We start from the raw sequence: 12,474 nt of genomic DNA on the forward strand, positions 1-12,474 counted from the left end.
TCATAACTCCAAAACTCGCCAACCAAAACTATGTAGCGTGCCGCTAACTATAGCGCACATATTAGTTTTTATTGTGCCAAACAAGGCAACAAAAACACGGCGACTTTGAGTCATGTTTCCTTACTTTGGCTCAATTAAGGTTTGACCTAAAGTCTCCAAGACTTTTTCTCATCTAAAGAATGGGATTAGTTTGTTCACATTTGAACATCTCTACTAAGTCTAGGTCAACCAAATTAACTTCCATAAGCTAAATCAATTTAGAGAGAAATTCGCATTGGGATTAATTTGATTAGCATAATATAATTTTGCCGCAAAAATCTAAATTAAATAGTGACAATATTACACAAGTCGCAAGATCGAAAATCCGCTATGCTCGTAATCATCTCTTGCGCCACAAGTGACAATTATCCAAAATTTAGTTTAATTTATGCGCAAAATATTGGTTTTCGGGAGTTAATCTACAAAGATTTCTCTCAACCGAATAACCTCCCACTGACTATGGCATATACAAAGCATGATAAATTCCATACAATAGCATTTTAATGTAAATCTACAAATAACTCATGCTATATTTATTTAATAATGGAATTCTAATAAATAAATAAATAATCATGCTCTTCTAATTACAACATATTACAAACCCAAAAAAATATGCTGTATTCAATATTTAAATTATGCCATAACAGAAAGTACATCATCCTGAAATTTTCTGGAATTTTCTGGTATTTTCTGGAATTTTAAATAACTAATTAAACACACATAAAATTAGAAATAAAAAATCCAGAAACTAGTAAACAGAAACAATATTCAGATTATGCCATAATTAAAATGTACATTGTTCTGAAATATTCTGAAATTTTTCTGAAATATTCTGGAATTTTAAATGACTAATAAATACACATAAAATTAGAAATAAAAAATCCAGAAACTGATAAAATGAGACAATATTACCAGTAGATATTAAAACATTTCAGAAGTCCACAATAAAAATTTCAACCCCAGAAAATTAATCATGCAACACCAGATGCATTTTAAAGCAAAAAAAATGCATTATTAACACAGGAAAAATATTACATATTTTCGTAAAATTTTCAAAATTTTACAGAATATAGAAAAATTAATTCTGAGTCTAAGGGTACCAACCATGCTTAAAACAAAGCTATAACGAATAAATTATGGCCAATTAACGCAATTCAGAATTAAAAAACAAACAAACAGAGCCTTAGAGCCAAGCCAGAGCGGAAAAACGGCTCGGCTCGGCTCGGCGCCGCTCAGCGCAAGTCGGCTCAAGGATCGGCTCGGCGCGCGGCTCAGCCTCGGCTCGGCGCGCGGCTCAGCCTCGGCTCGGCGCGCGGCTCCAGCACGCGGCGCGCGTGCGGGCGCGGACGGCGCGCGTGCGTGGACAGCACCGCCGACGCGCGCGTGATAGCGCGTGCAGGCGCGTCAGCATGGCATCCGGCGCGTGTAGGCGCGTGGAAGCGCGTGGGCGTGCGTGGCTTCGGTGTGGTGGCGCGTGAATGCAACGCGCCGCCTTCCAGGGTGCTGACTGTTCCGATTTTTGTACTGCCGGACTCCTTTTTCCAAAATAAAATCATTTATGCTCTTAAAAATGACATTAATGATCATAAAAATAAAATATTTTGGATCTCCACATCTTCTATAAGTATACACATGATAAAAGAAAGCACGAAAAAAATCCATCATTGGCTCTGATACCAATGTAAAACAAAACACAGAATATGCAGCGGATTAAAATGATCAGATCATACCTTCTTGATGATAGAACCTTCTTGGATAAATCACGTGCTTCCAGGAAACTTCTTGATGAACCAACCCAGCAGTGGAGTGATATCACAGATTGAATATCACCCACACTAACCACAGTGTCAAAGACTTGATCGTTGTGTTTTTGAGAGAGAGTCAGTGTGTGGGTTGAAACAGACTCAACGTTGTTTTTCTCTTGGATTACCCATAACCATATAACAAATATTTAATATATTATAATATCTATCCATATCAGTTAAGATACAGACAATATCTAATATATATTATATCTATCTATATCAGTTCAAACTGATAACGTCTGTTTCAAGAGTGGTTATCCTAAATAGGTTTGATTTCAAAATCAAAACCTATTTGGATAAGGATTCAAAATCAAATTTAATGGTCATGCCACATGGGCGCCCATTACTAACAAATGCAATGGTCGCAACCCATTACCATCCCATTTGATTTCCCCTTTATTAAGTGCGTTATGTTCTCAGTTATAGCAAAGCATGGTCAGTATAATTATGAATCCAAACTAAACAAGAAGTAATTTATTCATGGTAAAGAAAATTTACAATTTATCACAGATTACATATCAAGACTAAGACATTCAAGAAACATAGAATATAAGAGTTGCAAACCAAATAAGAGCATATTAACACAAATTTCCAGATTTCCAGATTTTGAACCAGTTCGAAAATAATTTTGAAAAAATACTTTTATTGGCCCTAAGTACCTGGCCTCATGTGAGTTGGTAGATAAATAAGTCTAGTTTCAAACTCAATTTACGAAAGTAGGATAGGTATTTTAGATTTTAAGATAATTCAGAATTACCAAGATCTGTCCAGATTCGTTGACCGTTACGCAAATCGGTTTTTCTCTCAAACCCCTCGCTCTCTTGAGCTCAAACAAATTTTAGTTAAAATATAACACCAAGATTAAGATTTTGACATAAAATTGGGCTCAAGATTATTTTTCTGGAATTTTCTAAAAATAGATAAAGTTGACTGTTTTTCTGGTTCTGTGAGTATCAAACTTAGAAAATTTGTTTAGGTTATAAAAACGCATCCTTAGGACCTACAAAAATTACCACATACTCTAGACATACCAAATATTGTACCATAAAAACAGATTTTGAGTTTATGGAGTTTTGGTGGGAAAATAAATTCAAGAGAGGGAAAAGATTTGCTGCTGGAAATTGAAGAAAGAAAGTGAAGCATACCATTTCTTGATTAATACACACTTATACAAGAGTGTAGGCCTAGACTACAACATATATATACAAAGAGCATGTATTAGGAGGGGAAAAACAAGTGGTAAGAGAACTTGAGAGAAGAGGTGTTGTATGTTTACCTTTGTTGTACAAGACTAACACAATTCTTCCTTTTCTTCTCCTCTTCTTCTCTCTCACTCTCTCCCTCTCTCTCTCTTTTTTTTCCAAGATCACTCTCTCTCACTCCTCTAGTGGATGGCTGAAAATGTATATAATGAGGGGGGAGAAGTGTGCATATATATATATATATATATATAGAAAAGATTGGAAAGGTTTCTTGGGGACTAAGTTCCCTAAGTGCAAATTGTCAAAGTTGCCATTATGGCCCTTTTTATCCATCACATGGTCAACAACTTGGGCTCCAAGACATATATATGTATATATATGATATTTGTATGAGATATTTGTATTTATAAACATAATATAATACAAGTACATTAATTAATGAAATATTACAATTAAGGGTTGGAATGTAATAAAATAAAAGTATATAGGGGCCAAGTCTAAATTTATGAAACCTTGATATTTAGCATACAATATACTAGCCTTAGAAAATAGTTAAAATAATAAATTTGGATCCTGTTAAATTAAAGCGCAAACAAAGGCGAGAAACCGAGCAAAAACGACGTTACCGGGAATTAAGATTTTAAAGTGATGAATCTATAATTATAGGGTCTAATAATTAATAATATGGTTTTAAAGGTGATTATTAATCTACCGGGATCGATTAGGGTTTACTTGAATTAATCCGCGATGCTTTCTGATTCTAGGGTTTAAAACGCAATTAAATAAAAATTCAAGGGCTTTATTGAAATAAACTGAAGGTTAGGGATTTAATGGTAATTACAAAAATTAGGGTCTCTACAACCTATCCCCCATAAACAAATTTCGTCCTCGAAATTTTAAGCCATCGAAAAGTTGTGAATAATTTACCCGCATTGCCTCATTGTGCTTCCAAGATGATTTTAGAGTTGGAGCTATTAATGCCTTGGAGATTGAAAATCAAAAGCATAAACAATTCTTAAAGGTTTGCATCCACATAGCAGATACGAAAGAATACGATGAATAAAGCATGTACTCAAGAGTTCTAAAACTATATTAACAAAAGGAAATTTACATCGTCTATATATATATATTTTACAAAAGGTCATCCAAAAGAGTTATAACTAATATCCTAATTATATTTTTCCTAAGTTAGCCATGGCTCGTACTGCGGTTCGTTGGGTTCATATGTGGTGCACTGCTCTTCCTCAAGATACTTAGTGAGATGTTCATTTTCTTCTCCTTGCAGTGCAAATATTCTGCCTGTTGGCCTTTGATTGTTAACCGGCCCAGATTTCTGATTGTTCTCCGCCTTGTAATTTTGTTGCCTAGCAACTCCCGATTTAGTTACCCATGGTTGCTGCCCGCCAATAACCTGCGTATTTGCTCTCGAGCGCTCTCCTCGATTTCCGGCTAGTTGGGGGCATTCAAACCTCCTATGTCCAATCTGTTGACAATGATAGCACTTGATCAACCCAGCTGGTCTTGTCTGAAAACTCTCCTTCAGATTTTGTTGCTGCGATTGTTGGGGTTCCCTAGAATACGGCTTATGTGCTGCATGTTTTTGACTATTTCTTTCTGGTCCCACATTGGATTGATTGTTTTCTTTCTTTAAACTCCAAATCCTCTTGGAATCTGCCACCTCCCATTCTGAATCCAGTGTTGTGTCAACCACATCTGCAAAAGTGGGAAGTCGCATGGGCAAAACTCTTCCTCGAATTGTAGGGTCTAGACCCCATTCAAATTTTCGTGCTTTGTCTTCATCGTTTTCTACGTATCGAGTCGCATAACGCGCTAACTCCTCGAACTTTGCCAGGTATTGGGTCACCGTCATCGTGCCTTGTTCTAGGTTCAGAAATTCACGAATTCTTTCTTGTTTGACTGTGTTCGGAAAGTACTTCCTCAAAAATAACTCCTTAAACTGTGCCCACGTCATTGCGGCGATGTCCCTAGATTCCCGAATCAAGGCCCACCAATGATCTGCTTCCCCTTCAAGTTGGTAAACTGCTAGATCAATCCTATCAATGTGTTCAGTTATTCCCATTGTGTTGAACATCTTTTCAATTTGTCGGATCCAATTTTCAGCAATTTTTGGATCAGGTTCACCAATGAAGGTCAGCGGTCTCTGTTTGCGAAACTCGAAGAATAGATGTGTCCTCTCATTCTGACGCGTTCTCCTCAGCCTTCCTAATTCTTCCAAAATTTGGTTTCCGACATTCTCGGGTAAGTTGGCAGCGGATGTAGGCGCGTGATCGTGATTATTGACCCTAGGTGCCGCATTCCTGTTTATATTGGCGTCATCGTTGTGGTTGGTAGTGTTTTTGTTGCCTACGTATTTGTTTGCTCTTGTATGGTTCACCATCTGCCAAATGCGCAGTTAAGTGCAGGTTAGGGTTTTGTTAACGCAGTTAGTCAAGGAAATTACTAAAGTGAAATGCTCTACTCGAAACATAATTCAAGTAACACTTAATAAGCACCTAAGGTAGTCTTACTTAACCATCGACTCCATTACCACTCTCATTCGCTCTAGGCAACTTCATGTTTCGGTTCGCTGATTGAATCTAACCTTTCCTTTCTTTATTATGAAATTCTAGTTCCACTACCCTTGTCTAAAAGGCTTTCTTCAGCACCTGGTACCAATAGTGGAATCGTCAATGCCCGGCTACATGCTTTCACGAATCGACATTGCCATGCCCGAAATTCGAAGAAACGTCCTAGGGTTGGTTGAGAAAATTTTAATTTTTTGACATCGTCTAGTTTCTAGACTAAGTAGTGTTATCATAATGGAATATAGTCGGTAGCAAGGTTGTTTCTAATTGCAAGTCGGAACGCGTGGGTAAGGGTTGAACCTCAGCTCTGATACCAAGTTGTGACGCCCCAAATTTTGATAATATAATACAACGATGCACCGGGGTTTAGCTAGAGGATACACATCATTTTTAAGCACAAAATACAAATAATTACACTAAAATAAAATATTAATAATAGTTACAGATAAAATTCTTCAAGTCTTTAGATACATATCGGTTCCTTGATACAAAAAGATTATCCAAAATACAGGAAATATGCAATCTAATTTCTAAGACAGCCACTGTTCCACAAAGCTTTTAGGGATTCTGTTCTTGGTGTAAAACTCGCCTTTACCTGTCATAAAACGCCATGAGCTTGGAATGCCCAGTAAACACACACACCCCGACCCCTTTCCCATTCCAAATACACAAGAACATAACGGCATGATCATAACATACAATGAAAGCAATAATTAAGCAGAGCTTATAATTAAATTTCAATTCTCATGAATAATAGTCAATTTTAGTTAGTTCTAGGCAACTCCCCGCGGAATGCCGTTCCTACCCAACCACTAACACTAGCCACGGGCAATTCGGACTCCCCCTTGGTTAATACAATACCAATGCGTCGCTTACCGCATGACCACCAGTGCGTCACTTACCGCACAATTACCAATGATGCCCACGCACCTAGGTTACATACCCAAGTGGTGACATCACGATCTGCCCCAAGGAAACGGGCTTCCAGGGATACTCTCCCTGTGTGAGACCCTCACTGCCACCCTTATGCCTCCCATTTCCGTTAAGCAGCCAGAATACCTCCCGTGCCATGTTAGGGTTCGGAAACACACTTGCGCAAAACTTCACAAAAATGGAATACATTCCATTATATCATACTCTTGAATCAATCGTTCATTATCTCATAAAATTTAATGCAATGGTCGCAACCCATTACCATCCCATTTGATTTCCCCTTTATTAAGTGCGTTATGTTCTCAGTTATAGCAAAGCATGGTCAGTATAATTATGAATCCAAACTAAACAAGAAGTAATTTATTCATGGTAAAGAAAATTTACAATTTATCACAGATTACATATCAAGACTAAGACATTCAAGAAACATAGAATATAAGAGTTGCAAACCAAATAAGAGCATATTAACACAAATTTCCAGATTTCCAGATTTTGAACCAGTTCGAAAATAATTTTGAAAAAATACTTTTATTGGCCCTAAGTACCTGGCCTCATGTGAGTTGGTAGATAAATAAGTCTAGTTTCAAACTCAATTTACGAAAGTAGGATAGGTATTTTAGATTTTAAGATAATTCAGAATTACCAAGATCTGTCCAGATTCGTTGACCGTTACGCAAATCGGTTTTTCTCTCAAACCCCTCGCTCTCTTGAGCTCAAACAAATTTTAGTTAAAATATAACACCAAGATTAAGATTTTGACATAAAATTGGGCTCAAGATTATTTTTCTGGAATTTGCTAAAAATAGATAAAGTTGACTGTTTTTCTGGTTCTGTGAGTATCAAACTTAGAAAATTTGTTTAGGTTATAAAAACGCATCCTTAGGACCTACAAAAATTACCACATACTCTAGACATACCAAATATTGTACCATAAAAACAGATTTTGAGTTTATGGAGTTTTGGTGGGAAAATAAATTCAAGAGAGGGAAAAGATTTGCTGCTGGAAATTGAAGAAAGAAAGTGAAGCATACCATTTCTTGATTAATACACACTTATACAAGAGTGTAGGCCTAGACTACAACATATATATACAAAGAGCATGTATTAGGAGGGGAAAAACAAGTGGTAAGAGAACTTGAGAGAAGAGGTGTTGTATGTTTACCTTTGTTGTACAAGACTAACACAATTCTTCCTTTTCTTCTCCTCTTCTTCTCTCTCACTCTCTCCCTCTCTCTCTCTTTTTTTTCCAAGATCACTCTCTCTCACTCCTCTAGTGGATGGCTGAAAATGTATATAATGAGGGGGGAGAAGTGTGCATATATATATATATATATATATAGAAAAGATTGGAAAGGTTTCTTGGGGACTAAGTTCCCTAAGTGCAAATTGTCAAAGTTGCCATTATGGCCCTTTTTATCCATCACATGGTCAACAACTTGGGCTCCAAGACATATATATGTATATATATGATATTTGTATGAGATATTTGTATTTATAAACATAATATAATACAAGTACATTAATTAATGAAATATTACAATTAAGGGTTGGAATGTAATAAAATAAAAGTATATAGGGGCCAAGTCTAAATTTATGAAACCTTGATATTTAGCATACAATATACTAGCCTTAGAAAATAGTTAAAATAATAAATTTGGATCCTGTTAAATTAAAGCGCAAACAAAGGCGAGAAACCGAGCAAAAACGACGTTACCGGGAATTAAGATTTTAAAGTGATGAATCTATAATTATAGGGTCTAATAATTAATAATATGGTTTTAAAGGTGATTATTAATCTACCGGGATCGATTAGGGTTTACTTGAATTAATCCGCGATGCTTTCTGATTCTAGGGTTTAAAACGCAATTAAATAAAAATTCAAGGGCTTTATTGAAATAAACTGAAGGTTAGGGATTTAATGGTAATTACAAAAATTCGGGTCTCTACATATACGTTGGCTCAAAATTTAGTAGTTTGGCCCAACTTCTTTCAGGGTATCGTAGTGCGGCGCGAAGTGTGTCTAGGTTGGGGTAACTGTATAATGACTTAAGGTGGGCTGAATCTGCATAAAGAAGGCAACTGTTAGTTCGGTTCAGAAATAGGAGACTGAAATAAAGAGAAGCATGCAAAAGAGCCGAGGTAATTATACCGGGGGTTCCTTTTTTCCAGTTTATTCGGTCACCAGGGATCTGGGCTTGGTGGTCTTCAAAATTCCCAGATACCCAGAAAAAATCATCATCATTCAAGTCTTTGTCCGGTGTATCCTTTATTATTTTCTCTCGGCGGCGGCGTATTCTTAGATAATAGACCCAGCCATCTTCTTTTGATCCTATAGAGTATTGGTGGAGCAGTTCGGCTAAGCCGAGGTTAATGCCAGCCCGGCGGTTTATCTCGGCTATGCCATTTGTTATACAGTATGAGTTGGTGGAAAGCTGGGTAGGGCATATCCTAGTTTGCCTAAGGAATTCACAAAGTAAAGGTTGTACAGGGAATCTTAGACCGGTTTCTATTATGGACAAAAGGGTAAAGGGTACAAAGCCATGGTTTCCCCATGGTATGATATCTTGTTTGGCTAAGGTGAGATGGACATCGTCAGGGATATTATACTCCCTTCGGAATTCGGCCAAGCCACCAGGTGTGTCTACTAAGAACCTATATTTACCCATTCTCTTTTAAGTTATGAATAAATTAAGCGTGTGATAGCTCGGTCGGAGAAAGGTGCTGAGTAGCTCGGTTGAGCGCTCAAAGGAGTGCCTGGGCAACCTAAAGTCTGCAAAGTGAAAAAACAAAGGTGTTAAGCAGACTGTTGGACCGTGCTAAAAAGAAATAAAGGCAAGATATATCAAATCTTAGCTCGGCTATGTGAAATGCTACGTGTCTTAGCCCGTTTTGTGCAAAGGTCAGTGTTAGCCCGGTTGAACCTCTAGGGGCAGCGCTCTTAGTTCGGTTTTAACTACGAAGGCTGGGTTAGCCCCAAGTTATAGCTCGGCCGTGGTTGAGACTAACAAACGCACTATTACGCAGACTTAGTGCGGTTGGCTAGCTCGGTTGAGTTAAAACAAAAGGTGGTTTGACTTGTTGGAACTATTGTTATAACGTGAAGTGTTAGTTCGGTTGAATGGCCTGGCTAGAGTGACATCAACTACAAACGACTTTTTAGCTCGGTTACACAGTGATTTTGGATCAAAATCAGTGTTTCAGTTTATTTGTGAAAAGCCAGAGGTTCTATTCCACGAAAGAAAGGTATGCGTTTTGAAAAAACACACAAAATACATGTATTGTAAAAGCAAATACGAAAACAACAAAAACAAAGCAGATTTGAGTAAACTTACTAGGTCAGGAGGAAGAAATCAGAGATGGAAGCAACGGCAATGAAGAACACGAACTCAGCAAGTTCAGGGTTGAAGAAGCTCAGGAACAAGAGAGAGAGATGAGGAAATAAATAGTGTGGTGAGTGATTCAAAAAACAAAGAGTTTTGTTTTGATGCAAGGCCCAGAGGCGGGAACTGTTCAAAATTCACGGAGTACGAAGACGGCGTGACAGCTGCATTGGGCCAATCAGAGGGGGCCACGTGTCATAGGAATGAGAAGCGATTCAGTTGCTGTGATTGAAGAGACGTTTTGTCCGGGCGGTTACAGTCCGGAATGAGTTTTAGCTCGGCTGGAAAAGCTTAAAAGCTTAGCTCAGTAGTAAGATTAAAGTTTTTAGATCGGCTCGTAGAACAAGGTAATCCCTATCATGCTGCGCAGATGGAATTAAGGGGCAATTGAGAGGGAAATTTATATGAAAAGTGGGCCGAGCTGGGTAATGGGCCGTTATGGACGACAATACGGAGGGCAGAGTAAAAAGGCCTTGAAGATTAGTCCGGTCCCAGAGCCTTGAAGTTAGTCCGGTTCCAGACGGCCCTAAAGTTAATCTGGACCCAGAGAACCTAGTGTTATCTCGGTCCGGGAGAGTACTACGGGTAGCTCGGTCGCCAGGATGCCGCACACAGAGTTAGTCCGGTCACGGTATAGCGCAGCTAGCTCTATCGGACCTAGCTAATGGTTAGCACGGTCTAAGCAATACTAAGGTCAACACTGGGAAAATCGTGGTAGGAGCAGTGAATGGAAGAACCGAGGTAGAGTTATCTCGGTCTAGTCTGCGGCTTAGCATAGCCATGCTTACCTCGGTCATGTCGGAGTCTGGCCATGGTAAAACCATCTCACTTGGTTTAAGCAATGAGGGGGGTGCTGAAGGATAAGCATTATCTTTTAGGAGTATGAATCCTAGGAGGACTCTACATGGAGGAGTAAGAGTCCTATTAGGATCGTGCCACGCGGAACCTATAAAAGCTCATAACATCACCTATGGAGAGGTAACACACAACTTTGATTCTCGAATACACAGAGCTTTTTGTCTTTGTCTATTTTGCTGACTTAGGCATCGGAGAGGTATCCGGCACACACCGGGTGGCTAGCTCACATTTGTGTTTTCAGGGAGTAAAGCGACGACGTATGGAGGAACGCAGACTTGATCAACAGGATTATACGAGAAGGTTTATTTCTTTCCCGTACAACACAGATAGAGGCAGAGAACATGTATATAACTGCAAAAATGAACCAAGAAATAAATTGCTCCAAAAACATACATAATTATAAGATTGTGATTAAGCTTATAACCTAACCTTGAAGCAAAGAAGAATTCAAACATTCAGATAAGAGTCAAAATCGATCAACCATATAAAATCCATTCCATTTTAGAAATAAAAAATAAATTAAGAGCTAGGGTTTTACCAAATAGAGATGAAATATTTAGAGAATAGCAGAAATCGGTGAGTTGAAAATGGTGAGAAGGAGAGGCAAATCGAAGAGTTGATAGAGGAGAGAGGCAAATCATACCAGAGAGAGAGAGTCGATTGGGGCGCGAAAACCAGAATGAACTTTGGTTCGTCTTCGTATAGCGGTTTGAGAGAGGGAGAGCCAGTGAGGGAGAAGGGAGACGCCGGTGAGAGAGGAGCGACGTTGGCGGTGAGAGAGGAGGGAGCGAGCAGAGAGGATGTAGTAGCCGTGTGAGCAGAGCATAGAGAGGCGATGTGCCTGTGTGAGTGTGATGCTAACCCTAAAATAAGTCAAAAAGATAAAGACACACACATATATATAGAGAGGGCTATGATACTAATATATATAATCACACTTATTCAAAATGTGTGATTAAAAAAAATATTATCACACTTATTGAATTAAATGTGATTAAGAAATTATTTTAATATTTTTAATCACACTTTTAATAAAAATAAGATATTTTCAATTCTTCATATATGATCTTTAATCACATGTTAATTAGAAGGTGTGATTAAAAAGTATATATATAATCACTTAAATAAAAACTGACATAAAAAATAAATGTTATCACACTTAATCAAATTAAGTGTGATTAAAATATCAATCTAATTTTTTTTATCACACTTCCAATAAAAGTGAGATATTTTTTTATTTTTCGTTTTCATTCGACAAAACGAATCGAAAAATTATAATTTTTTTCTAAAATTAAAAAAAAAGTTCAATAAAGATAAAAATTAACAAAAAAAATAGTAAATATTTGTTGCTTATTTTGAATTTTGAATTTTTAAAAAATTTTAAAACATATATATTTCTTAGATTCGGCTCGATAAAATGAATTGAAAAAATAAAAAATTTTAAAATAAAATTGCTAAAGGACAAATTTTTTTGAAAAAATAGGTGATTTTTTTAGATGTTGCCCAATGGTTCATGTGATACAAAAATAAAATTTAAAATGTTAATTTATTATCTTAAAAGAAAAGAGAAGTAAATATAACAAAGTTTCTGTAGAGATTCAAACCAATGTTTTATTCATATACCTACTACTAATGGGAATTCATTTTCATTTAATTAATAAGCATGCTTCAT

General features: G+C 37.2%; 1 long non-coding RNA gene across 1 annotated transcript in view; it reads right to left on the reverse strand.

Annotated features, from left to right (window-relative positions):
* LOC145820308 (uncharacterized) overlaps positions 1–11,691 on the reverse strand; it is a 30,236-nt gene extending 18,545 nt beyond the window's left edge. The window contains exon 1 of the long non-coding RNA XR_014361576.1: positions 11,341–11,691. This is a non-coding gene — a long non-coding RNA (uncharacterized LOC145820308). The remainder of the gene's footprint in view (positions 1–11,340) is intronic.
* Between the last annotated feature and the right edge of the window lie 783 nt (positions 11,692–12,474).

Source organism: Camellia sinensis, chromosome 2, assembly GCF_055761805.1.
Source record: "Camellia sinensis isolate YWXY chromosome 2, ASM5576180v1, whole genome shotgun sequence".
Taxonomy (NCBI): Eukaryota; Viridiplantae; Streptophyta; class Magnoliopsida; order Ericales; family Theaceae; genus Camellia; species Camellia sinensis.